The sequence below is a fragment of the Pan troglodytes genome, chromosome 12 (genome assembly GCF_028858775.2).
Source record: "Pan troglodytes isolate AG18354 chromosome 12, NHGRI_mPanTro3-v2.0_pri, whole genome shotgun sequence".
In the NCBI taxonomy this organism is placed as follows: domain Eukaryota; kingdom Metazoa; phylum Chordata; class Mammalia; order Primates; family Hominidae; genus Pan; species Pan troglodytes.
Window position 1 is genome coordinate 50,092,867 of NC_072410.2, and position 25,105 is coordinate 50,117,971.

Sequence of the window (25,105 nt, forward strand, 5' to 3'; positions counted from 1 at the left end):
ATAGTATTTTCCTGCTCTAACATATTACTTTCTGGAAAATGGCAACAGGATTATAAAAGAGTAATGTTTTCTTTTAAAAATTAAAAAATATATATATAACTGAGGTCTCACAATGTTGCCCAGGCTGGCCTTGAGCTCCTGGGCTCAAGTGATCTTCCCACCTCAGCCTATCAAAATGATGGGACTGCAGGTGTGAGCCACCATGCGTGGTCCTAATTTTTCCTTTTTTCTTTGTGATTATATATTATATATAAAATATATGCCTATTATATATTATCTTATATAATTATATTACATATATTATATATTACTACATATTTTATATATTAGATATAGAGTATAATTATATATAATTTCATAGAAAAAAGTAAAAATCTCATAATGTATAAAATCATTTATATATACATATATTTATATAAGATGCTTTATATGTATATATTATTGATGGTGAATAGTTTTCTGACTAGTCTTTAAGTAGCCTCACTAATTTCCTCTCAAGATTTCAGAAATGTTATTCTTCATCTATTGAGAAATAACATGTCAGAATCTGAGATGTTAATAATCAATATACAGAGAGCTATTTTTGGTGTAACATGAGCCTAGCAATGTTGACTTGAATGATCGATATGTATCCTATATAATCAGCAAAATGTAAGGTTTAGCTTTCTGTGCAGCTGCAGGAGACATATTTAATTAATACTGAAGCAATTATCTTGACAAGTAAATCAAACTCAATTAGATCTCAATTAGAACACTAACATTTTCTCAAATACTGCATGGTTGCCAGATGGTTACACATTTTTTTGGTCTCCTTTCTCTTTCAAAGGTTGACGTTCCTGCTACTGTGTTTATTAGGTATAATTACTCAGGCTTTTTTTTTTCTTATTTGTGGGGAGGAGGGTGGAATTTGAAATTTAATACATTATATGTCATAATTCTTTTACCTGGCTCTGTATGGTTTTATTTTATAGAAATTTAGGAAAGTAAAAATATTGACTAATGTGTAAAATTAATAAATTTGAAACTAGAGATCACAGATTATTTAGAAAGAGAATTTTAGAAGGCATTTAATTCTTACCCCTAACAGAGGCAGGCCAAATTATTATACTGGATCTGTGTATCATTGTGTCATATATATATCTTCTCTTTCAATCGAATGGATGTCTAAATCTTTTTAGGCTCAGTAAAAAACGTAGGTACTCCAGCCGAGGTGGGCGGATCACAAGGTCAGGAGATCGAGACCACCCTGGATAACGAGACCACCCTGGATAACACAGTGAAACCCCGTCTCTACTAAAAGTACAAAAAATTAGCCAGGCGTGGTGGCAGGTGCCTGTAGTCCCAGCTACTCGGGAGGCTGAGGCAGGAGAATGGCATGAACCTGGGAGGCGGAGCTTGCAGTCCAGCCTGGGCGATAGAGGGAGACTCCGTCTCAAAAAACATTCCAGTCACAAAGTGTTACTTAGTGCTCACTAAATAAGAAACTATTGTATTAGGTTGGTGTGAAAGTAATTGCAGTTTTGCTGTTTTAATGGCTGAAAACTGCAATTACTTTTGCAACAACCTAATAACATCTTTTACTAATCGATTAGTTATTCTTAGAGCAATTGTGTCTTCAGAGGTTTTCCTTTCAGGTGTCTTTTCAAAGGTCAACTCAATTAATATCAATTCAGTTCTGCCCACCTCACTTGTTTGTAATTTCCTGTATTTTATTTGGTTGTTCCCTCACAAATGAAGGTTGAGGGTAGTTTAGTGGAGGCAGTATTAAATCATGGATTAGAACTACAGGCTTTGTGTTCATACTGCCTGAATTTTGAGTCCTGGCTCTACCATTTCCTAACAGTAAGATTTTTAGCACAGAATTTAACTTTCATAATCCACAGTTTAATTAACCTAGCTCAAAGGGTAGTTGAAAGATTAAAACAGATAAAGCACAGATATTACTTTATGTAATTGCGGGTCCATAGTGAACGCTCAGATTAGGCTGTTTTTATTGCTGTTATTGACTGGTTGATTCACTTTTTCTATGAATACTTGGGTAATATTAGTCTCTTGGTAAACTTAGGGTTCAAGATATCTGTTTTTCTTTTTAAGAGATGGGATCTCACCCTAGCTGGAGTGCAGTGGTGTGATCATAGCTCACTGTAGCCTCAAAATCCTGGGTTTTTTGTTTTTTTGTTTTTTTTTTAGAAACTGCCAAAGCATTTTCCAGAGTGGATGTACTGTTTTACATTCCTATCAGCTATGTCGAAGGATCTGATTTCTCTGCATTCCCTGAAGTATTTGATTTTGCCATTTTTTTTGTAACAGCCATTCTGATAGGAATTGTAGTGATGTTGAACATCTTTTCATGTGCGTATTTACCATTCCTATATCCTCTTCAGTAAATATATTTCTATGTCTTTTACCTCTTTTCTTTTCTTTTTTCTTTTCTTTTTTTTTCTTTTCTTTTCCTTTCTTTCAGACGGAGTCTACCTCTGTTACCCAGGCTGGAGTGCAGTGGCGCGATCTCGGCTCACTCCACCTCCCGGGTTCAAGTGATTCTCCTGCGTCAGCCTCCCAAGTAGCTGGGAGTGTAGGCGTATGCCACCATGCCCGGCTAGTTTTTTGTATTTTTAGTAGAGACGAGGTTTCCCCGTGTTAGCCAGGATGGTCTCGATCTCCTGACCTCGTGATCCGCCTGCCTCTGCCTCCCAAAGTGCTGGGATTACAGGCATGAGCCACCGTGCCCAGCCTCTTTTATCTATTTTCCAAAACAGCAGTCCCCAACTTTCTGGCACAAGGGACTGGTTTCATGAAGACAATTTTTCCACAAACTGTTGTGGGGGATGGTTTCGGGATGAAACTATTCCAACTTAGATCATCAGGCATTGGATTCTCATAAGGAGCACACAACCTAGATCCCTCAGATGTGTAATTCACAATAGGGTTCACACCCCTGTGAAAATCTAATGCTGCATTGACCTGACAGGAGGCGGAAGTCAGGTGGTAATGCTCACTGGCCAGCTGCTCATGTCCTGCCCCGTGCCCAGTTCCTAACAGGCTATGGACCGGTACTGGCCGGTGGCCTGTGGGTTGGGGACCCCTGTTCTGAAAGGTTTTCAGGTTTTTGTTTTACATTTATATCTATGATTAATTTATTTTGGCAAATGGTGTGAAGTTTAGATTGAGGTTCATTTTTTTTTGCTTATGTTTATGAAATTGCTCCAGCAGCACCATTTGTTGAAAAGGCTGTTCTTCCTCCATTGAAAGGCTTTTGTATCTTTGGGAAAAATCAGTTGGCTGTACTGTGGGGCTGTTTCTGGGATCTCTTCTGTTCCATTGAATTATGTATGTGTCCCTTCACGCAGTCTTGATTACTGTAGCTGTATAAGTCTTGCAATAAGGTAGACTGCTTTCTCCCACTTCTTTCTTCAAAATTGTTTTTAGCTACTTTAGTTTCTTTACATTTTCATGTAAATTTTATTAATTTAGTTTTAAAAAATTTAATTTTTTTCATTTTTTAGATTTTTTTCTTTTGCTGCTGCACAGATTTTAAAAAATTTAATTTTTGTGGGCATATAGTAGGTGCATATATTTATATGATACGTGAGACATTTTGATCCAGGCATACAATGTGTAATAATAGTCACATCAGGATAATGGGACATTGTCACCTCAAGCATTTGCTTTTTGTGTTACAAGCAATCTAATCATACTCTTTTAGTTATTTTTAAATGTACAATTTGATTGTTATTTACTATACTCACCCTGTTGTGCTATCATAAATACTATATCTTATTCATTCTATCTAGCTGTTTTTTGTGCCCATTAACCATCCCCACTCCCTGCCACCCAATACCATTCCCAGCCTGTGGTAAACATCATTCTATTATCTCCATGAGTTCAATTTTATTTTTTTCTTTAAATAGAGACAGGGTCTCTCCCTGTCACCAAGGTAGGAAAGCAGTGGTGTGATTATAGCTCATGACAGCCTCAAATTCCTGGGCTCAAGTGATCCTCCCACCTCAGCCTCCTGAGTAGCTGGGACTACAGGTGTGCACTACCATGCTTGGCTAATTTTAAATTTTTGTAGAGACAGGGGTCTCACCATCTTGTCAAGGCTGGTCTTGAACTGGAATCAAGTGATCCTCCTGCCTCGGCCTCCCAAAGTGCTGGAATTACAAGCATGAGCCAGCACACCTGGCCTCAGTTATTTTAACTTTTAGCTCCCACAAATAAATGAGAACATGCAACATTTTTCTTTCTGTGCCTGGTTTATTTCATTTAACATAATGACTTCCGGTTCCATCCATGTTGTAAATGACATTTGTGTCTCATTCTTTCTTGTGACTGAATAGTATTCCATTGTGTATATGTACCACATTTTCTTTATCTATTTGTCTGTTAATGGATACTTAGGTTACTTCCAAATGTTGGCTATTGTGGATAGTTCTGCAGTTAACATGGGAGTGCATAGTATTTTATGGTGTATATGTGCCACATTTTCTTAATCCAGTCTATCATTGATGGACATTTGGGTTGGTTCCAAGATTTTGCTATTGTGAATAGTGCCGCAAGAAACATATGTGTGCATGTGTCTTTATAGCAGCATGATTTATAATCCTTTGGGTATATACCCAGTAATGGGATGGCTGGGTCAAATGGTATTTTTAGTTCTAGATCCTTGAGGAATCGCCACACTGTCTTCCACAGTGGTTGAACTAATTTATACTCCCACCAACGGTGTAAAAGCGTTCCTATTTATCCACATCCTCTCTAGCATCTGTTGTTTCCTGACTTTTAAATGATCGCCATTCCAACTGGTGTGAGAAAATATTTCATTGTGGTTTTGATTTGCATTTCTCTGATGACCAGTGATGATGTGCATGTTTTCATGTGTCTGTTGGCTGCATAAATGTCTTCTTCGGAGAAGTGGCTGTTCATATCCTTTGCCCACTTTTTGATGGGATTATTTGCTTTTTTCTTGTAAATTTGTTTAAGTACTTTGTAGATTCTGGATATTAGCCCTTTGTCAGATGGATAGATTGCAAAATTTTCTCCCATTCTGTAGGTTTCCTGTTCACTCTGATGGTAGTTTCTTTTGCCATGCAGAAGCTCTTTAGTTTAATTAGATCCCATTTGTCTATTTTGGTTTTTCTTGCCAGTGCTTTTGGTGTTTTAGTCATGAAGTCCTTATCCATGCCTACGTCCTGAATGGTATTGCCTAGGTTTTCTTCTAGGATTTTTATGGTTTTAGGTCTAACATTTAAGTCTTTAATCCATCTTGAATTAATTTTTGTATAAGGTGTAAGAAAGGGATCCAGTTTCAGCTTTCTATGTATAGCTAGCCAGTTTTCCCAGCACCATTTATTAAATAGGGAATCGTTTCCCCATTTCTTGTTTTTGTCAGGTTTGTCAAAGCTCAGATGGTTGTAGATGTGTGGTGTTATTTCTGAGGCCTCTGTTCTGTTCCATTGGTCTATCTCTGTGTTTTGGTACTAGTACCATGCTGTTTTGGTTACTGTAGCCTTGTAGTATAGTTTGATGTCAGGTAGCATGATGCCTCCAGCTTTGTTCTTTTTGCTTAGGATTGTCTTGGCAATGCAGGCTGTTTTTTTGGTTCCATATGAACTTTAAAGTAGTTGTTTTCCAATTCTGTGAAGAAAGTCATTGGTAGCTTGATGGGGATGGCATTGAATCTGTAAATTACCTTGGGCAGTATGGCCATTTTCATGGTATTGATTCTTCCTATCTATGAGCATTGAATGTTCTTCCATTTGTTTGTGTCCTCTTTTATCTCATTGAGCAGTGGTTTGTAGTTCTCCTTGAAGAGGTCCTTCACATCCCTTGTAAGTTGGATTCCTAGGTATTTTATTCTCTTTTTAGGAATTGTGAATGGGAATTCGCTCATGATTTGGCTCTCTGTTATTGGTGTATAGGAATGCTTGTGATTTTTGCACATTGATTTTGTATCCTGAGACTTTGCTGAAGTTGCTTATCAACCCAAGGAGATGGGGTTTTCTAAATACACAATCATGTCATCTGCAAACCGAGACAACTTGACTTCCTCTTTTCCTAATTGAATACCCTTTAATTCTTTCTCTTGCCTGAATGCCCTGGCCAGAACTTCCAACATTATGTTGAATAGGAGTGGTGAGAGAAGGCATCCCTGTCTTGTGGCAGTTTTCAAAGGGAATGCTTCCAGTTTTTGCCCATTCAGTATGATATTGGCTGTGGGTTTGTCATAAATAGCTCTTATTATTTTGAGATACATTCCCTCAATACCTAGTTTATTGAGAGTTTTTATCATAAAGGGCTGTTGAATTTTGTCGAAGGCCTTTTCTGCATCTATTGAGATAATCATGTGGTTTTTGTCATTGGTTCTGTTTATGTGATGGATTACGTTTATTGATTTGCGTATGTTGAACCAGCCTTGCATCCCAGGGATGAAGCCGACTTGATTGTGGTGGATAAACTTTTTGATGTGCTGCTGGATTGGTTTGCCAGTATTTTATTGAGGATTTTCGCATCGATGTTCATCAGGGATATTGGTCTAAAATTCTCTTTTTTTGTTGTGTCTCTGCCAGGCTTTGGTATCAGGATGATGCTGGCCTCATAAAATGAGTTAGGGAGGATTCCCTCTTTTTTTATTGGTTGGAATAGTTTCAGAAGGAATGGTACCATCTCCTCTTTGTACCTCTGGTAGAATTCAGCTGTGAATCTGTCTGGTCCTGGACTTTTTTTGGTTGGTAGGCTATTAATTATTGCCTCAATTTCAGAGCCTGTTATTGGTCTATTCAGAGATTCAACTTCTTCCTGGTTTAGTCTTGGGAGTGTGTATGTGTCGAGGAATTTATCCATTTCTTCTAGATTTTCTAGTTTATCTGCGTAGAGGTGTTTATAGTATTCTCTGATGGTAGTTTGTATTTCTGTAGGATCGGTGGTGTTATCCCCTTTATCATTTTTTATTGCGTCTATTTGATTCTTCTCTCTTTTCTTCTTTATTTGTCTTGCTAATGGTCTATCAATTTTGTTGATCTTTTCAAAAAACCAGCTCCTGGATTCACTGATTTTTTTGAAGGGTTTTTTGTGTCTCTATCTCCTTCAGTTCTGCTCTGATCTTAGTTATTTGTTGCCTTCTGCTAGCTTTTCAGATTGTTTACTCTTGCTTCTCTAGTTCTTTTAATTGTGATGTTAGGGTGTTGATTTTAGATCTTTCCTGCTTTCTTTTGTGGGCATTTAGTGCTATAAATTTCCCTCTACACACTGCTTTAAATGTGTCCCAGAGATTCTGGTACGTTGTGTCTTTGTTCTCATTGGTTTCAAAGAACATCTTTATTTCTGCCTCCATTTTTTTATTTACCCGGTAGTCATTCAGGAGCAGGTTGTTCAGTTTCCATGTAGTTGTGCGGTTTTGAGTGAGTTTCTTAATTCTGAGTTGTAATTTGATTGCGCTGTGGTCTGAAAGACAGTTTTTTTGTGATTTCTGTTCTTTTATATTTGCTGAGGAGTGCTTTAGTTCCAACTGCGTGGTCAATTTTGGAATAAATGCTATGTGGTGCTGAGATGAATGTATATTCTGCTCATTTGGGGTGGAGAGTTCTGTAGGTGTCTATTAGGTCTGCTTGGTGCAGAGCTGAGTTCAATTCCTGGATATCCTTGTTAACCTTCTGTCTCATTTATCTGTCTAATATTGACAGTGGGGTGTTAAAGTCTCCCATTATTATTGTGTGGGAGTCCAAGTCTCTTTGTAGGTCTCTAAGAACTTGCTTTATGAGTCTGGGTGCTCCTGTATTGGGTGCATATATATTTAGCATGGTTAGTTCTTCTTGTTGAATTGATCTTTTTGCCATTAGGTAATGGCCTTCTTTGTCTCTTTTGATCTTTGTTGGTTTAAAGTCTGTTTTATTGGAGACTAGGATTGCAACCCCCACTTTTTTTTCTTGCTTTCCATTTGCTTGGTAAATCTTTCTCCATCCTTTTGTTTTGAGCCTCTGTGTGTCTCTGCACGTGAAATGGGTCTCCTGAATACAGCACACTGATGGATCTTGACTCTTTATCCAATTTGCCAGTCTGTGTCTTTTAAGTGGGGCATTTAGCCCATTTACATTTAAGGTTATTATTGTTATGTGTGAATTTGATCCTGTCATTATGATGTTAGCTGGTTATTTTGCCCATTAGTTGATGGAGTTTCTTCCTAGCATCGATGTTCTTTACAATTTGGCATGTTTTTGCAGTGACTGGTACCGGTCGTTCCTTTCCATGTTTAGTGCTTCCTTCAGGAGCTCTTATAAGGCAGGCCAGGTGGTGACAAAATCTCTCAGCATTTGCTTGTCTGTAAAGGATTTTATTTCTCCTTCACTTATGAAGCTTAGTTTAGCTGAATATGAAATTCCAGGTTGAAAATTCTTTTCTTTAAGAATGCTGACTATTGGCCCCCACTCTCTTCTGGCTTATAGAGTTTCTGTCGAGAGATCCGTTGTTAGTCTGATGGGCTTCCCTTTGTGGGTAACCTGACCTTTCTCTCTGGTTGCCCTTAACATTTTTTCCTTCATTTCAACTTTGGTGAATCTGACAATTATGTGTCTTGGGGTTGCTCTTCTCAAGGAGTATCTTTGTGGTGTTCTCTGTATTTTCTGAATTTGAATGTTGGCCTGCCTTGCTAGGTTCTCCTGGATAATATCCTGCAGAGTGTTTTCCATCTTGGTTCCATTCTTCCCATCATTTTCAGGTACACCAATCAAATGTGGATTTGGTCTTTTCACATAGTCCCATATTTCTTGGAGGCTTTGTTCATTTCTTTTTACTGTTTTTTCTCTAAACTTATCTTCTTGCTTCATTTCATTAATTTGATCTTCAACCACTGATACCCTTTCTTCCACTTGACTGAATTGGCTATTGAGGTTTGTAGATGTGTCACGTAGTTCTCGTGCCATGGTTTTCAGCTCCATCAGTTCATTTAAGGTCTTCTCTACACTGTTTATTCTTGTTAGCCATTCGTCTAATCTTTTTTCAAGGTTTTCAGCTTCCTTGCGATGGGTTTGAACATCCTTCTTTAGCTTGAAGTTTGTTATTACCGACCTTCTGAAGTCTACTTCTGTCAGCTTGTCAAAGTCATTCTCCATCCAGCTTTGTTCTGTTGCTGGCAAGGAACTGTGATCCTTTGGAGGAGAAGAGGCGCTCTGTTTTTTTGAATTTTCAGCTTTTCTGCTCTCATTTCTTTTTTTTTATTTTTTATTTATTTATTTTTAAATTTTTTTTATTGCTTCTTTTTTTTTTAAATTTATTTTTTTTAAATTATACTTTAAGTTTTAGGGTACATGTGCACATTGTGCAGGTTAGTTACATACGTATACATGTGCCATACTGGTGTGCTGCACCCACTAACTTGTCATCTAGCATTAGGTATATCTCCCAATGCTATCCCTCCCCCCTCCCCCCACCCCACAACAGTCCCCAGAGTGTGATGTTCCCCTTCCTGTGTCCATGTGATCTCATTGTTCAATTCCCACCTATGAGTGAGAATATGCGGTGTTTGATTTTTTGTTCTTGCGATAGTTTACTGAGAATGATGATTTCCAATTTCATCCATGTCCCTACAAAGGACGTGAACTCATCATTTTTTATGGCTGCGTAGTATTCCATGGTGTATATGTGCCACATTTTCTTAATCCAGTCTATCATTGTTGGACATTTGGGTTGGTTCCAAGTCTTTGCTATTGTGAATAGTGCCGCAATAAACATACGTGTGCATGTGTCTTTATAGCAGCATGATTTATAATCGTTTGGGTATATACCCAGTAATGGGATGGCTGGGTCAAATGGTATTTCCAGTTCTAGATCCCTGAGGAGTCGCCACACTGACTTCCACAATGGTTGAACTAGTTTACAGTCCCACCAACAGTGTAAAAGTGTTCCTATTTCTCCACATCCTCTCCAGCACCTGTTGTTTCCTGACTTTTGAATGATTGCCATTCTAACTGGTGTGAGATGGTATCTCATTGTGGTTTTGATTTGCATTTCTCTGATGGCCAGTGATGGTGAGCATTTTTTCATGCTTTTTGGCTGCATAAATGTCTTCTTTTGAGAAGTGTCTGTTCATGTCCTTCGCCCACTTTTTGATGGGGTTGTTTGTTTTTTTCTTGTAAATTTGTTTGAGTTCATTGTAGATTCTGGATATTAGCCCTTTGTCAGATGAGTAGGTTGCAAAAATTTTCTCCCATTTTGTAGGTTGCCTGTTCACTCTGATGGTAGTTTCTTTTGCTGTGCAGAAGCTCTTTAGTTTAATTAGATCCCATTTGTCAATTTTGTCTTTTGTTGCCATTGCTTTTGGTGTTTTAGACGTGAAGTCCTTGCCCATGCTTATGTCCTGAATGGTAATGCCTAGGTTTTCTTCTAGGGTTTTTATGGTTTTATGTCTAACGTTTAAGTCTTTAATCCATCTTGAATTGATTTTTGTATAAGGTGTAAGGAAGGGATCCGGTTTCAGCTTTCTACATATGGCTAGCCAGTTTTCCCAGCACCATTTATTAAATAGGGAATCCTTTCCCCATTGCTTGTTTTTCTCAGGTCTGTCAAAGATCAGATAGTTGTAGATATGCGGCGTTATTTCTGAGGGCTCTGTTCTGTTCCATTGGTCTATATCTCTGTTTTGGTACCAGTACCATGCTGTTTTGGTTACTGTAGCCTTGTAGTATAGTTTGAAGTCAGGTAGTGTGATGCCTCCAGCTTTGTTCTTTTGGCTTAGGATTGACTTGGCGATGCGGGCTCTTTTTTGGTTCCATATGAACTTTAAAGTAGTTTTTTCCAATTCTGTGAAGAAAGTCATTGGTAGCTTGATGGGGATGGCATTGAATCTGTAAATTACCTTGGGCAGTATGGCCATTTTCACGATAGTGGTTCTTCGTACCCATGCTGTGCTCTCATTTCTCCCCATCTTTGTGGTTTTATCTACCTTTGGTCTTTGATGCTGGTGACCTACAGATGGGGTTTTGGTGTGGATGTCCTTTTTGTTGATGTTGATGCTATTCCTTTCTGTTTGTTAGTTTTCCTTCTAACAGTCAGGACCCTCAGCTGCAGGTTTGTTAGAGTTTGCTGGAGGTCCACTCCAGACCCTTTTTGCCTGGGTATCACCAGCAGAGGCTGCAGAGCAGCAAATACTGCAGAACAGCAAATATTGCTGCCTGATCCTTCCTCTGGAAGCTTTGTCCCAGAGGGGTACCCTCCTGTATGAGGTGTCAGTCGGCCGCTACTGGAAGGTGTCTCCCAGTTAGGCTACACAGGGGTCAGGGACCCACTTGAGGAGGCAATCTGTCTGTTCTCAGGGCTCAGACACTGTGCTTAGAGAACACAGCTCTCTTTAGAGCTGTCAGAGAGGGACGTTTAAGTCTGCAGAAGTTTCTGCTGCCTTTTGTTCAGCTATGCCCTGCTCCCAGAGGTGGGGTCTATACACGCAGCAGGCCTTGCAGAGCTGCAGTGGGCTCTGCCCAGTTTGAGCTTCCCTGGCTGCTTTGTTTACCTACTCAAGCCTCAGCAATGGTGGATACCCCTCCCGTTGCCAGGTTGCTGCCTCGCAGGTTGATCTCAGACTGCTGCACTAGCAGTGAGCAAGGCTTCGTGGGTGGGGGACCCACCAATCCAGGCGTGGGATAAAATCTCCTGGCATGCTGTTTGCTAAGACTGTTGGAAAAGCACAGTATTTGGGTGGGAGTGGCCTGATTTTCCAGGTACAGTCTGTCACGGCTTCCCTTGGCTAGGAAAGGGAAATCCCCTGACCCCTTGTGCCCCAGGTGAGGCGATGCCCCGCCCTGCTTCAGCTCGCCCTCTCTGGGCTGCACCCACTGTCCAACCAGTCCCAATTAGATGAACCAGGTACCTCAGTTGGAAATGCAAAAATCACCGTCTTCTCCGTTGATCATGCTGGGAGCTGCAGACTGGAGCTGCTCCTATTCGGCCATCTTGGAACAGACTTCCTGTCTTTGCTAATTTTCTGTCTTGATAATCTGTCAAATATTGTCAGCGGGATGTTAAAGTCTTCCACTATTATTGTGTGGGAATCTAAGTGTCTTTGAAGGCCTTTAAGCACTTGCTTTATGAATCTGGCTAATCCTGTGTTGGGTGCATATATATTTAGGAGAGTTAGATCTTCTCCTTGAGTTGAAATCTTTGCCATTATGTAATGTCCTTGTTTGTCTTTTTTGATCTTTGTTGGTTTAAAGTCTGTTTTGTCTGAAACTAGGTTTGTAACCCCTGCTTTTTTGTTTTCTATTTGCTTGGTAGATTTTTCTCCATCCCTTTATTTTGAGCCTAAGTGTGTCATTGCATTCAACATTCAATATTGGGGGCCAATATTCAACATTCTTTAAGAAGAATCTCTTCTGGCTTATATGGTTTCTGTTGAGATGTGTGCTGTTGGTCTGATAGGCTTCCCTTTGTAGGTGACCTTTTCTCTCCAGCTGCCTTTAGTTTTTCTTTCATTTCAACCTTGGAGAATCTGATGATTATGTGTCTTGGGCATGATCTTCTTGTGAAGTGTCTTACTGAGGTTCTCTGCATTTCCTGAATTTGAATGCTGGCCTCTCCAGCTAGGTTGGGGACGTTCTCATGGATGTATCCTGAAATACGTTTTCTGAGTTGGTTCCTTTCTCTCTATCTCTTTCAGGACACCAAAGAGTTGTAGATTTGGTCTCTTTACATAATCCCGTATTTCTTAGAGGTTTTGTTTATTCCTTTTCATTCTTTTTTCTCTATTCTTGTCTGTCTTATTTCAGAAAGCCAATCTTCAAGCTCTGAGATTCTTTCCTCTGCTTAGTTCATTTTGATATTAATACTTGTGATTGCATTGTGAAATTCTTATAGTATGTTTTTCAGCTCTATGAGTTCAGTTACCATCTTTTCTATACTGGCTGTTTTGTCTCTTGGCTCCTGCATTCTTTTTTCCATGATTTTTAGCTTCCTTAGATTGAATTTCAACATACTCCTGTAGCTCAATGATCTTCATTCCTATCCATATTCTGAATTCTGTTTTTGTCATTTCAGCCATCTCAGCCCCGATCAGAACCCTCGCTTGAGAGGTGGTGCCATTGTTTGGAGGAAAGAAAGCACTCTGGCTTTTTGAGTTGTCAGGCCTCTTGTGCTGATTCTTTCTCATCCTTGTTGGCTTATCTTCCTTCAATCCTTGAGCTTGCTGACCTTTGGATAGGTTTTTTTCCTTTAATCTATTGATGACTTTGAGAATATGATTGTGGTATAAGGTGGATTCAGCCGACTGGCTTTGTTTCTGGAAGATTTTAGGGGGCCAACACTTAGCTCCCAACTCCTGGACTATGTACTCTAATTCTGGGGGACTTGTATTGGGCTCTAACTTTTCTCTCTGGCTTCTCAAGGTTAGGAATCCACTGTGTTGGTAAGGGGTCCTTATGTGCTCCCAGACTGCTGGTCACTACACTGTGATAAGTGGTGTCAACCATAACGTTTGGTAGTGCAGTGACAGTGGGATTTGTCCTTGTTTGCACATGGATGGCAGCAGCAGCAGTAGTGGCAGCTGTGGCAAACTGCTAGTGGGTGCCAGGGTGTCTGCCTCCATGGCGGCATTCACCACAGTGGCAGAGGCAATGCAGTTTGGGGGTGTACGGGGCCCTTGATGGCAACTTTGTGCAGTCATGCCGGAGGTGGTGTTGGATCAGGGGCAGGGTGCTGGCAGGTGCATTTCTGGGTGCCTTCTCTGTGCCCAGGAAGCAGGAGTGGTCACCCAGCATAGGGAAGGATGTGCCATTCTCTTCGCAGTGTTAGTGTAAGGATGGGGCACTAGTGGGGTCAGGGCTGTCTCACTCTGTCTGCCAAGACTCCATCTGCAACCTGGTTGGCAGGGGGAACACTGTACTCAGGCGTGCTGTTGTGGCAAGGAAAGCAAAACCCGCCTGTGCAGACACCACCAGCAAAGCAATGTGGGGAGCTGCTGTGGGCCCAGAGGAAGCTGCAGTATGGGGAGGGAGACTGTGAGATAGTGCATGGTCACAGGGGCTGCCCTACTCGAGCTCTTCCCTGGTCAGGCACTGTCTGCCAGTGTAGAAGCTATGGTACATGCCCCCAGGGCACCTGAGGTTGCCCTGCAAGGAGGCGTGGCCAGGCTGGAAGAGGGCAGCTGACTAAGGGGTGCTCATGTTGGTCTGGCCCTGTCTGATGGGCAAGACAACCCTGCAGAGTTCAGGACCCCTAGGGCTAAAGTCTCCTATGGAAGCACGTTGAGCCTAGGGGGATGGCTATTCTTGGCCATGCTCCACTACAGACACTCTTGCACCAAACCCTCTAGGCTCCACATGAGCTGGCTTGCTGCCCCTACCACTTCTCTAAGCAGCTCTCGCTGCCAACTCGAGTGTCTGTGGTGGTTGAGGCATCTCCTCCTGCTGGGGTTCCAGAGACCCATGATGAGAACAGGTTGCTCCTTGCCAGTTCAACTCACCCATTCTCCTGGGGCTATTGTGGGCCAGGAACGAGTCCGGGTATGCTGCAGCCTCATGTAGGGTTCCCAGCTTTCTGTCCCTCCAGCCTAGCTTCTGTGTCTTTCCCTCTGTTCACTCTCGGTACCTTCTCTCAGAAGATCTGTTTGGATTATACCAGTTGTCTTGTCCCTCGGTAGGAGCTGTGCCACCTTGTTGCATCTAGTCGGCCATCCTGCACTCCTCTCCAGGACACTTTTTATTACAGCTTCCATCTCATTACTTGTTACTGGTCTGTTCAGGTTTTAGATTTCTTAATTGTTCAACCCTAGTAAGTTGTTTGCATCTAGGAATGTATCCATGTCTTTTAAGTTTTCCCAATTTATCAGCATATAGTTGCTCATAGTAGCCTCTAGTGATCCTTTGAATTTCTGCCGTAATGGTTGTAATGTCTCCTTTTTCTTCTCTGATTTTATCTATTTGGACCTTCTGTCTGTTTTTCTTAGTCAGGCTAAAGATTTGTTGATTTTATCTTTTCAGAAAACCAAGTTTTCCTTTCATTGATTGTTTGTATTGTTTTCTTTGTTTCAAGTTCATTTATTTCTGCTTTGATTTGATTTTTATTTTTTATTTTCTACTGATTTTGAGTTTTATTCACTCTTGTTTTTCTGGTTAAGATGCATGGTTAGATTTTTTTGTTGGAAGTTTTCCTGCTTTTTTGATATACTACTTTTGCTCTAAACTTTCTGCTTAGTACTACTTTCGCTGTATCCCAGAGGTTTTGGTATGTTGTATTTCCATTATCATTTGGTTTCAATTTTTTTTTTTTTTTTGAGACAGAGTCTTGCTGTGTCACCCAGGCTGTACTGCAGTGGTGTGATCTTGGCTGACTGCAACCTCCACCTCCTGGGCTCAAGCTATCCTCATGCCTCAGCCTCCCCAGTAGCTGGGACTAAAGGCGAGTGCCACCATGCCTGGCTAATTTTTGTATTTTTTTGTAGATACAGGGTTTTGCCATGTTGGCCAGGCTGGTTTCAAACTCCTGACCTCAAGTGATCTGCCCACCTCTGCCTCCCAAAGTGCTGGGATTACAGGTGCGAGCCACTGCACCTGGCCAGACTATGAGACCTTTGGATAGGTTCTGTTCATGTCCTTTGCCCACTTTTAAATGGAGTTGTTTGTTTTTTTCTTGTAAATTTGTTTAAGTTCCTCATAAATGCTGCATATTTGACCTTCATTGGTGGATAGTTTGCAAAAATTTTGTCCCATTCTGTAGGTTGTCTCTTCTCTCTGATGATAGTTTCTTTTTGTACAGAAGCTGTTTAGTTTAATTAGATCCCATTTGTCAATTTTTGCTTTTGTTGCAATTGCTTTTGGCATTTTTTGGAATTGACATATTTATTACTATATTTAGTCTTGCAATTCATGAATGCAATGTTTTTTTCATTTTGGTTTTTGACTTCTTTCATCAGTGTTTTGTTGTTTTTAGCATGTCCATTCTGTACATAACTTGTTAGGTTTATACCTTTGTATATCTTTTTGTTTTAACAATTTTTATAAGTGGTATTGTATTTTTAATTTCAGTGTCCACATGCTCATTGGTATCATGTTCAAATGAAATTGGTCCTTTGCTATCGATGTTATATGCTGTGACTTTGCTGAACTTATTTATTCGTTCTAGTAGTTTTTTTTTTTTTGTAGATTGCTTGGAATAATCTACATAGGTTATCATATCATTTGTAAATAGAGACAGTTTTATTTTTTCTTTTCTGATATGTGTGCTTTTTCTTTTCTGATATGTGTGCTTTTTCTTTTCTTTTTTTTTGGCCTTATTGCAGTGGCTAGAATTGTACGTACTATATTGAATAGCAGTGGTTAGAATGCATATCTTTTTGTTCCCTGTCTTAGGTGGAAAATATTCAGCCTTTAACCATTTACTATGAAGTTTTTGTAGATTTTATCAAGTTAAGGAAATTCATCTCTATTTCTAGTATTCTGAGAATTTGTATCATGAATGGATGTTGGATTTTGTCAACATTTTTTTCTGCATCAATTGATTTGATCATATGGTGCTTTTTCTTCCTCTTCCTCTTTCTCTAGCACTGTGGCTGCTGCTGCCGCCGCCTCTTCTTCTTCTTCCTTCTTCCTCTCCTCCTCCTCCTCCTTCTTCCTCCTCCTTCTCCTCCTTCATCTTTTTCTTCCTCCTCCTCCTTCTTCTTCCTTCTTCCTCCTCCCTCCTCTTCTCATCCTCCCTCTCCTTCTTCTTTCTTCATCTTCCCTCCCTCCCTCCCTTCCTTCCTTCCTTCCTTCCCTCCTTCCCTCCCTCCCTCCCTGCCTTCTTCCCTCCATTTTTCCTTCCCTTTTTTTCTTCCTCTTCCTCTTCTTGTCTTCTTTATTTTTAAAAGATATTTAATACATGGTTTCACTGTCACCTAAGCTGTAATGCAGTGGCATGATGATAGCTCATTACAGCCTCAAACTCCTGAGGTCAAGCCATCCTCCTGCCTCAGCCTCCTGAGTAGCTGGAACTACAGATGCATGACACTGCACCTGACTAATTTTTTAAAGAAATTTTTTTGTTTCTTATAGCCTAAGCCTATGTTGCTTAGACTTTTCTTGAACTTCTGGCCTCAAGTAATCCTACTGCCTTGGCCTCATTTTTCTTCTTTAGATTTCCTTTCTTCTGTTGTATCTTTAGTCTGTTAATATGATGTATCACATTAATTTATTTTTCAAATATTCAAGCAACCTTCCATTCCTGGAATAAACCCTACTTGGTCATGGTGTATAATTCCTTTTGTAAATTGCTGAATTCTGTTTACTTGTATTTTGCTAAGGTATTTTTATCTAAATGCATGAAGGATATTGGTTTGTAGTTTTCTATTTTAGTACTGTCTTTGTCTGGTTTTGACATCAGTGCTTCATAAAATGAGTTGGAGAGGTATTCCTTCCTCTTCTGCTTTCTGGAAAAGATTGTGTAGAATTGGTGTTAATTCTTCTTAAAATGTTTGGTGGAATTCTCTATTGAAACCATATGCACCTGGAGATTTTTTAAGGGGAGATTTTTCAGTAAATCCAATTTCCTTCCCAGTTATAGGACTATTCAAATTATCTATTTAATATTGGGGGAAGGTGTGGTACTTTGTAGTTTTTGAGGAATTGGTCTATTTCATCTACTTTGTCAAATTTATATGTGTAGAGTCTTTTCTACCATAGCATTCCCTTATTATTCCTTTCATGTCTGCACAGCCCATGGTGATAGCCATTGTTTCATTCCTGATTTGTATTTTTTCTCTTTTTTTCATTGTCAGTCTTGTTTGAAGTTTGTCAATTTTACTAATATTTTCAAAGAACCACCTTTTTGTTTCATTGATTTTCTCTAACATTTTCCTGTTCTGAATTTAATTGATTTGTGTTTTTGTCCTTATGATTTTCTTCCTTCTGTGTATTTTAGAATTACGTTGCTTTTCTCTTTCTAGTTTTTTGAGGTAGAAGCTTAGATTATTGATTTGAGACTTTTCCTGTTTTCTAATGTATATACATGTAGTGCTAGAAATTTCCTCCTTGTATTAGCTATATCCTACTAATTTTGGTTTGGTTTATTTTCACTTTCATTCAGTTCTATGTATTTTTACTTTTTTTGAGATGTTTTCTTGACCCATATATTATTTAGAAGTTTTTTTTTTTGTTTCCAAGCATGTAGGAGATTCATTATTTTCAGAGATCACACCCTATGATTTCTATTTGTTTAAATTTGTTGAGATGTGTTTTGTGGCCCATAATATGGTCTATCTTTTTATATGTTCTGTTGATACTTGTAAAGAATGGGTATTTTTCTGTTGTTATAAGGACAGCACAAGTTTGAAACTTCAGCAGTTTGATTAAGGAGATGTGAACCTTTTTTGAACCTTATTCTATGAATGTCATTTAGATCTTGTTGCTTGATGGTACTGGTGAATTCTTCTATATCTTTGTTGATTTCCTAATTGTTCTACCAGTTGTTGAGGTGGAGGTGTTGAAGTCCCCATTTATAAGTGTGGATTTGTCTATTTCTGCTTACCATTCTATCACATGTCTGTTGACACCATGTAAGATTTCTTTGTTACTTTCTGTTGGTGTGTAAAATCCAAGCTCCCCACTCTGCCCTTTCTGACACCATCCCTAAGGTGGGGATGTGTTGGAGCACCAAATTATAGCCTGGAGGCATTGGAAGTCTTGGCTTCCTACTTGGTTTTTGGTGGGGTAGTGATGGGGCTGCAGTATTTTAGTTGTACTTAGCAGGAAGAGGAGGAAAAGTGCATCTATTCTGTCTTCTTGAAATGAAAGTCTATTTTTTCATTAGCATTTTTTACAGCTCTTACAAAATGTAAAAAACATTTTTAGCACTAGGATTGTACAAATACAGGCTATAGATTGGCTTTAAGTCATGGGCTGTAGTTTCTCAACATGAAAGCTGCCTGTATCTTACTAGTCTCTTCTTGAGTCTTTCTCCTACTTGCTCAGTTTGCTGCAACCACTGCCTTCTTCTTTTCTTCTTTCTTTTTTTAAGCTACCAATGTTTTGCCTGTCTTTGGACCTTCACGCGTGCTCTTTTTTTTCCCATCTGGATCGTTTTTATTTTCGTTGTCCTACTCTCCTATTTATTTTAAAGATTTTACCTTAAATATGTTTCCAAAGGGAGCTTTCTTGATCCTCAGCAATCTAAGTCAGATCCCTGCTCTACTTCATAACACTGTTAACTTTTACTTCATAGTACATATTGCAATATCTTATGCAAAATTTATTAGTGTGATTACTTGTTTTAAGTTTATTTTTATTCTCAGAAAACTTTAAGTTCTTTAATGGGACAGACCCTGTTTTATTTACCAGCTTATACTGTCTTAGACACTTCAGCAGTTTGATTAAGGGGAAGTGAACCTATTTGAGTCAGCTCCATGGTACTGTTCCAGGTGTTTTACCTGTATTTACATATGTGCCTATGTTTGCTAATTTAATGTTTAGATAAACCTATAAGGCAAATATTATTCTTCTCTTTTACAGGTGAACATGCTGAAGCTCTAGGAGCTAAAGTAATTTATTGAAGGTTGGAAAGTTAGAATGGACCAGAGTCCGTTTTGTTTTAATTACACCAGGGGTTCTCTCTGAGGCATCAAAATCTTGATGGATATAGGGCATGGGGGAAGTGATATTAAAACAGTAGCAGCAGTAGCAACAACAACAACAACAGCATACATTGTATGATCCTGCCTAATTTCTTCCAACAACAACAACAACATACATTGTGTGATCCTGGCTAATTTCTTCCAACAACAACAACAACAACATACAGTGTATGATCCTGCCTAATTTCTTCCCCCGTTCCTGGGATAGGGGTAGGAGGTTGGAGGTCTCCAGGAATGTGCTTCTCTATTTGGAATCCTCGTGCCTCCACCTGATGGCAGACGGAATACTTTTTGTTAACTTGCTTAATATTTGATCACAAAGGCAAAATTTGTATTTTGCAATGAGTGATAAAAAGAGTCAGAATGAAATACATGCTATAATATAAAGTAGAAAAAACAAAAATGTTAATGAGTATACCAAAAAGTGTACAGTTCATTCTAGTTTAAGGAAGTTTGTTCACAAGGTATAGATTAAGAAAACTGGTGTCTGGTGGGTGCAGTGGCTCATGCCTGTAAATCCAACAATTAGAGAGGCTGAAGTGGGACGATCGCTTGAGGCCCTGAAGTTGAGACCAGCCTGAAGTTGAGACCAGCCTGAAGTTGAGACTCAAACTCTATCAAATATTAACAAATTAGCTGGGAATGGTGACACAAACCTGTAGTCCCAGCTATTTGGGAGGCTGAGGTTTGGGGATTGCCTGAGCCCAGGAGGTCAAGACTGCACTGAGCCATGATTGTGCCACTGTACTCCAGCCTGGGAGACTGTCTCAAAAAATAAAAAAATAAAAAAAAATTGAGAGAAGCTAGTGTTTGAGACTTACTTATAAGTATTTTTCATGTTGCTATCTATCCCATGCAAACATTACTTTTATTGAATGTTTGTTATTATCTAGAGAGTCATTATGGTATGTATCAGTAAATTATTTTTACTAAATGCTGGATGTTATATTATTTCCAGGTTTTAAAAAATATTAAAATACCAACTATATAACCATAACCATTTCCATATTTAAGATAATTTCTTTAGGATAGATTCTGAGAGATGGAGTTATTGGATTAAAGAATATAGACACATCTAAGGTTCTTCCTACACATTAAAAAGGAGTTTTCCAAATTGATATTTTACATTTACATTTTTACTGATTCTTTCAGAGAGCTTCTTTCATTGTACTCTTGCCAACAGATATTATTCTTTTCTTCAGTCTTTTAAAATTTCATAGGTTTTTAAAATTTTGCATTTCTAATCATTAGTAAGTCTAAATGTTTTAACACATGTTTATCCACTAGGTCTATTCCTCCTTTGTGAATTGTGTATTCATTTCCCATGTTCATACTTCTATTCTGTTGGGAAGTTGTGCTTAGCTTTTTTTTCTTTTTAAATCATCAGTTATATCCATTTTCATGTAGCGTCACCTATTCATCTTTCTGACTTTTTTGATTTTCTATTTGTATATTTATATTTGATACTTTAAAAAATGGTTTGTATGTGTTTTCCTTCTTTATATAACTCTTTAATCCATTGGGAATTTACTTTAAATTGCTTTTCATGTTGGCATCACCATGCATTTGATAATCCTTGTATTCTGTTATGAATATGTAACCCCTGTAAAGTACATGTGTTTGTGCATTTTCTTTTACAGGTTTGGTGTCAGCTAAGCGTTATGATTGGATGGGGTGGGCCAGGCATGGTGGCTCATGCTTGTAATCTCAGCATTTTGGGAGGCCAAGGCGGGTGGATTGCTTGAGCTTAGGAGTTCGAGAAAGCCTGGACAACATGGCGAAATCCCATTTCTATCAAAAATACATATATTAGCTAGGCATGGTGGTGCATGCCTGTAGTCCCAGCTACTTGGAAGGCTGAGGTAGGCGGAGCACTGGAGCCCAGGAAATCAAGGCTTCAGTAAGCAGTGATCGTGCCATTGTACTCCAGCCTGGGTGACAGAGCAAGACCTTGTCTCTCTCTCTCTCTCTCTCTCTCTCTCTATATATATATATATATACACACACACATACACATACTACTATATCACTCCATATATATATGTAGGATGGAGTGATAGAGTAAAGCCATAGAGGTCCTATATATTAACAGTGATATGGGATTATGGATAATTTATCTTTGACTCATTTAAATGTTACATTATTTTATAAACAGTGATGTATATATACACATATACATATATGTACACACACATATATACACATATGCATATATATATATGCACACTTGCATACATCTACAAACACACACATTCCTATACTTTAGAACTGTCAGTGAGCGTTAACTGTGCTCTAATTGCCTGTTCACACATTGTCATTTATTCTCTTCTATAACTATTTTGTTTTTTGTAGGATGTTCTGATTAGTGGTGGTAATGCAAAGTCATGATGAATGCACTGTTATGTAGTTTGCTATGTTGGGACATCACTTTGGGATTATTTAGTTTAGTTTGGTGATTTGATATAGTGCCAATGTTTCTCCTTTAGAGTTGACTACCATGCCACTACATGATTACTCATATTGCTACTTCCTCCTGAGATTGGCACTTGGGCTTTAGAAATTTTTTTTCCATGGCACAAATATAGTTAGTATGATTTAGGATTGCTATTAATATTTCTACTATTTAATTGTTTAATTAACTAGCTCAAGAGTTCTTTTATGTTTTATTTTGACCTAGCAGTCACCCTGTATTTCCTAACTTTTGGCAGAATTATTGTTTTTAAAAATGTAGAAAGTTTTTTTTTCTTTTTGGAATGAAAATAAATATTTATTGTATCATGTGGAAGGGTATATAGAAGTTTGATGATCTCAGAATGAGATTCCAGAGGTCCTAGTGGAAGAGATGGGAGAAGAAGTCATGATCATGGGTAGAAATGGTTTTATTAGGACAGGTTTTGCATATTCAGTTAACTCTGGGAATTTAACAGGTATGAGAATGAGTGTAGAGAGGATAATGCAGGTCTAAGGGGAGTTAGTTACTGTTCATCTCTAGATGTTTATTTCCATGGGCAGTATAGGCCTGATCTTACCAAACCATAATTGTTTTTTCAAGAGATATTGACAACCTGGATGTTTGTGTGAATTCTCCTAATTTCTAAATATTGGCAGACCACACATTTGTGATCTCACACTTAGGAGATCCAGAGAGCATGTGGGGATGACTGGCTAGAGGATGATGCATGTTAGAGGGTTAGGCTTCAGTCACTGAGGTAAATGGATATGAGGCATGATGGAATTAGTCCCCAAAGCTTATGAAATGGTGGGTAACCAAACCTTTTGCTCCAATCCTGAATGTTTACCTCTGGATTGGTTGGCTGCTTGAGGCTTGGCCTATATAATGCTACTCATGGCAAGCTGCCTAAGGCTTGCAATTTGTTGAGTATTAAGGACAAGAAGAAATTATAATAATGAGTATTATAATAGAGAAAGCATAATGTATTTCTGAATCTCAGAAGAGGAATATCTAACCTAGGTTTGAGTGATCAAAGTTTTCCTATAAAAAGTGGTGTACTAGCTGAGAGAAAGGAGTTTGATGAAGGTCAGGGCTCTGGGGATGGCATGTTGTGGGTAGAAGACGGAGTTTACAAAGTCTCAAGGCAAAAGTGGGTGGTGCATTTACAAATTGGAAGGTAATTCACTTCTTGTAACTATTCTTCATTTTTAAAATTGTTTTATACATCATTGCCATCCTAGTCAGTGTATTTATACAAGGTGAAGAAATAGGAATTGAATAAAAAGACCGATCAACAGACAACTGGTTGACTATAAGGCACAATGATAGATGAGTCTGTGAGAACAGAAGATTGCTGCTATTGTGTGGTAGGGTCCTTTGTGCTGAATACTGGCTTTTCCATCAGAATCAAAATGTTAAAGAGTATGCTCACTATATTTCCATTCATAGCAAATGAATATGATAAATAACAGAATCAAGATTCTGAGGGATCTTTACAGAATTTTGAATCTGGCTTCATCTAATAGAATTAAATTTTATCTTGAGTTATTGTGAAATTTCTATTCTTATATCTTAAATAACTAATTGTAAGTAGAGGTTGGAACAGTTTACAAGCAGTGCATGTGGGGAGGTGGAGGAGGCACTGCAATGTGGTTATTCAAAAAAGCCAAGGCTGTATGAATAGTACTGCTCTAGTTTCTGGATGAGCGAGGTGATAGGCCTGTTCTGTTCTGTTTGGAATACATCTGGAATGTTATATTTAGCTTTGTGTGTCACAGTTCAAGGGAATATAAGTGAAGCAGAATATCTTTGGGGACAGAAAATAGAATAGCATTCTAACAAGATACTATTGCATATGAAGGACTAAAGATGTTTTTAACCTAGAACACAGAAAACTTTTGTGGCCATCAAAATGGCTTCATATTTTAAAAGGGTTAAACATGGAAAATTGATTAGACTTGTATTGTTTTGACACCAAGAGGGTAATATTATATTACATGGATAGAGGAAGCTTTGCCATTGGAGAAAGATTAGGGCACAGGCAGAAAGTAAAGGGATTAGATTTTTGAGTGCCTTAAGTATATATATGTACTTTATATACATTTCTGCCTTAGTCATTTCTGGCTCTTATAACAACGTACTGTATGTAGTCTCAATGGCTTATAAACAACAGAAATGTATTGCTCACAGTTCTGGAGGCTGAAAGTCCAAGATCAGAGTGCCAGCATGGTTGGGTTCTGGTGAGGGCCCTCTTCTGGGTTGCAGACTACCATCTTCTCATATCCTCATGTGGCTGAAAGACAGAGAGAGAGGTCTCTGGGGTTTCTTTTATAAAGGCATTAATCCTATTCATGAAAGCTCCACCCTCCTAAACCTCATCGCTGCCACAGACTCCACCTCCTAATACCATCATATTGTGGGTTAGGATTTCAACATATGAATTTTAGGGGTCACAAACAGCCTTTAACTGTTATGTTATATAATCCTATAAGACTCAATACATTGAAGATTAATTTAAAAATAATTTTCTAGGGCCAGGCATGGGAGCTCACACCTGTAATCCCAGTGATTTGGGAGGTTGAGACAGGAGGATCACTTGAGCCCAGGAGTTCGAGACCAGTATGAGCAACACAGTGAGACTCTGTCTCTACAAAAAATTAAAAGAAAAAATTAGGCAGCAGTGGTGGTGCATGCCTGTTGTCCTAGCTACTTGGGAGGCTGAGGTGGGAGGATTGTTGAGCCCAGGAGTTTGAGGCAGTAGTGAGCTATGATTGTGCTTCTGTACTCCAGCCTGGGGGCCAGAGCAAGATCCTGTCTCAAAAAATAATAACAATAATAATTTTCTACAAAACCATTTTCTCCAAAAGCATCTCTATAAAAACTTCTTATAAAATATTATTTTATAAAATACTGTTTAAAATTTGGAAATTCCATGTTTGCTTAAAACTGCATTTAAAAAGTGATTTCTCCACTTCAAATGGCTTCTAAATCCTACCCCTATAAAAGTAAGAACAACAAATGTATTCACAAAAATTCATACATCACAAAAATAACAAAAATGAGAGCTGTGT

General features: G+C 38.7%; 1 protein-coding gene across 5 annotated transcripts in view; it reads left to right on the forward strand.

Moving 5' to 3' along the window:
• EXOC6B (exocyst complex component 6B) overlaps positions 1 to 25,105 on the forward strand; it is a 652,710-nt gene that overhangs the window by 173,019 nt on the left and 454,586 nt on the right. The window lies entirely within an intron of this gene.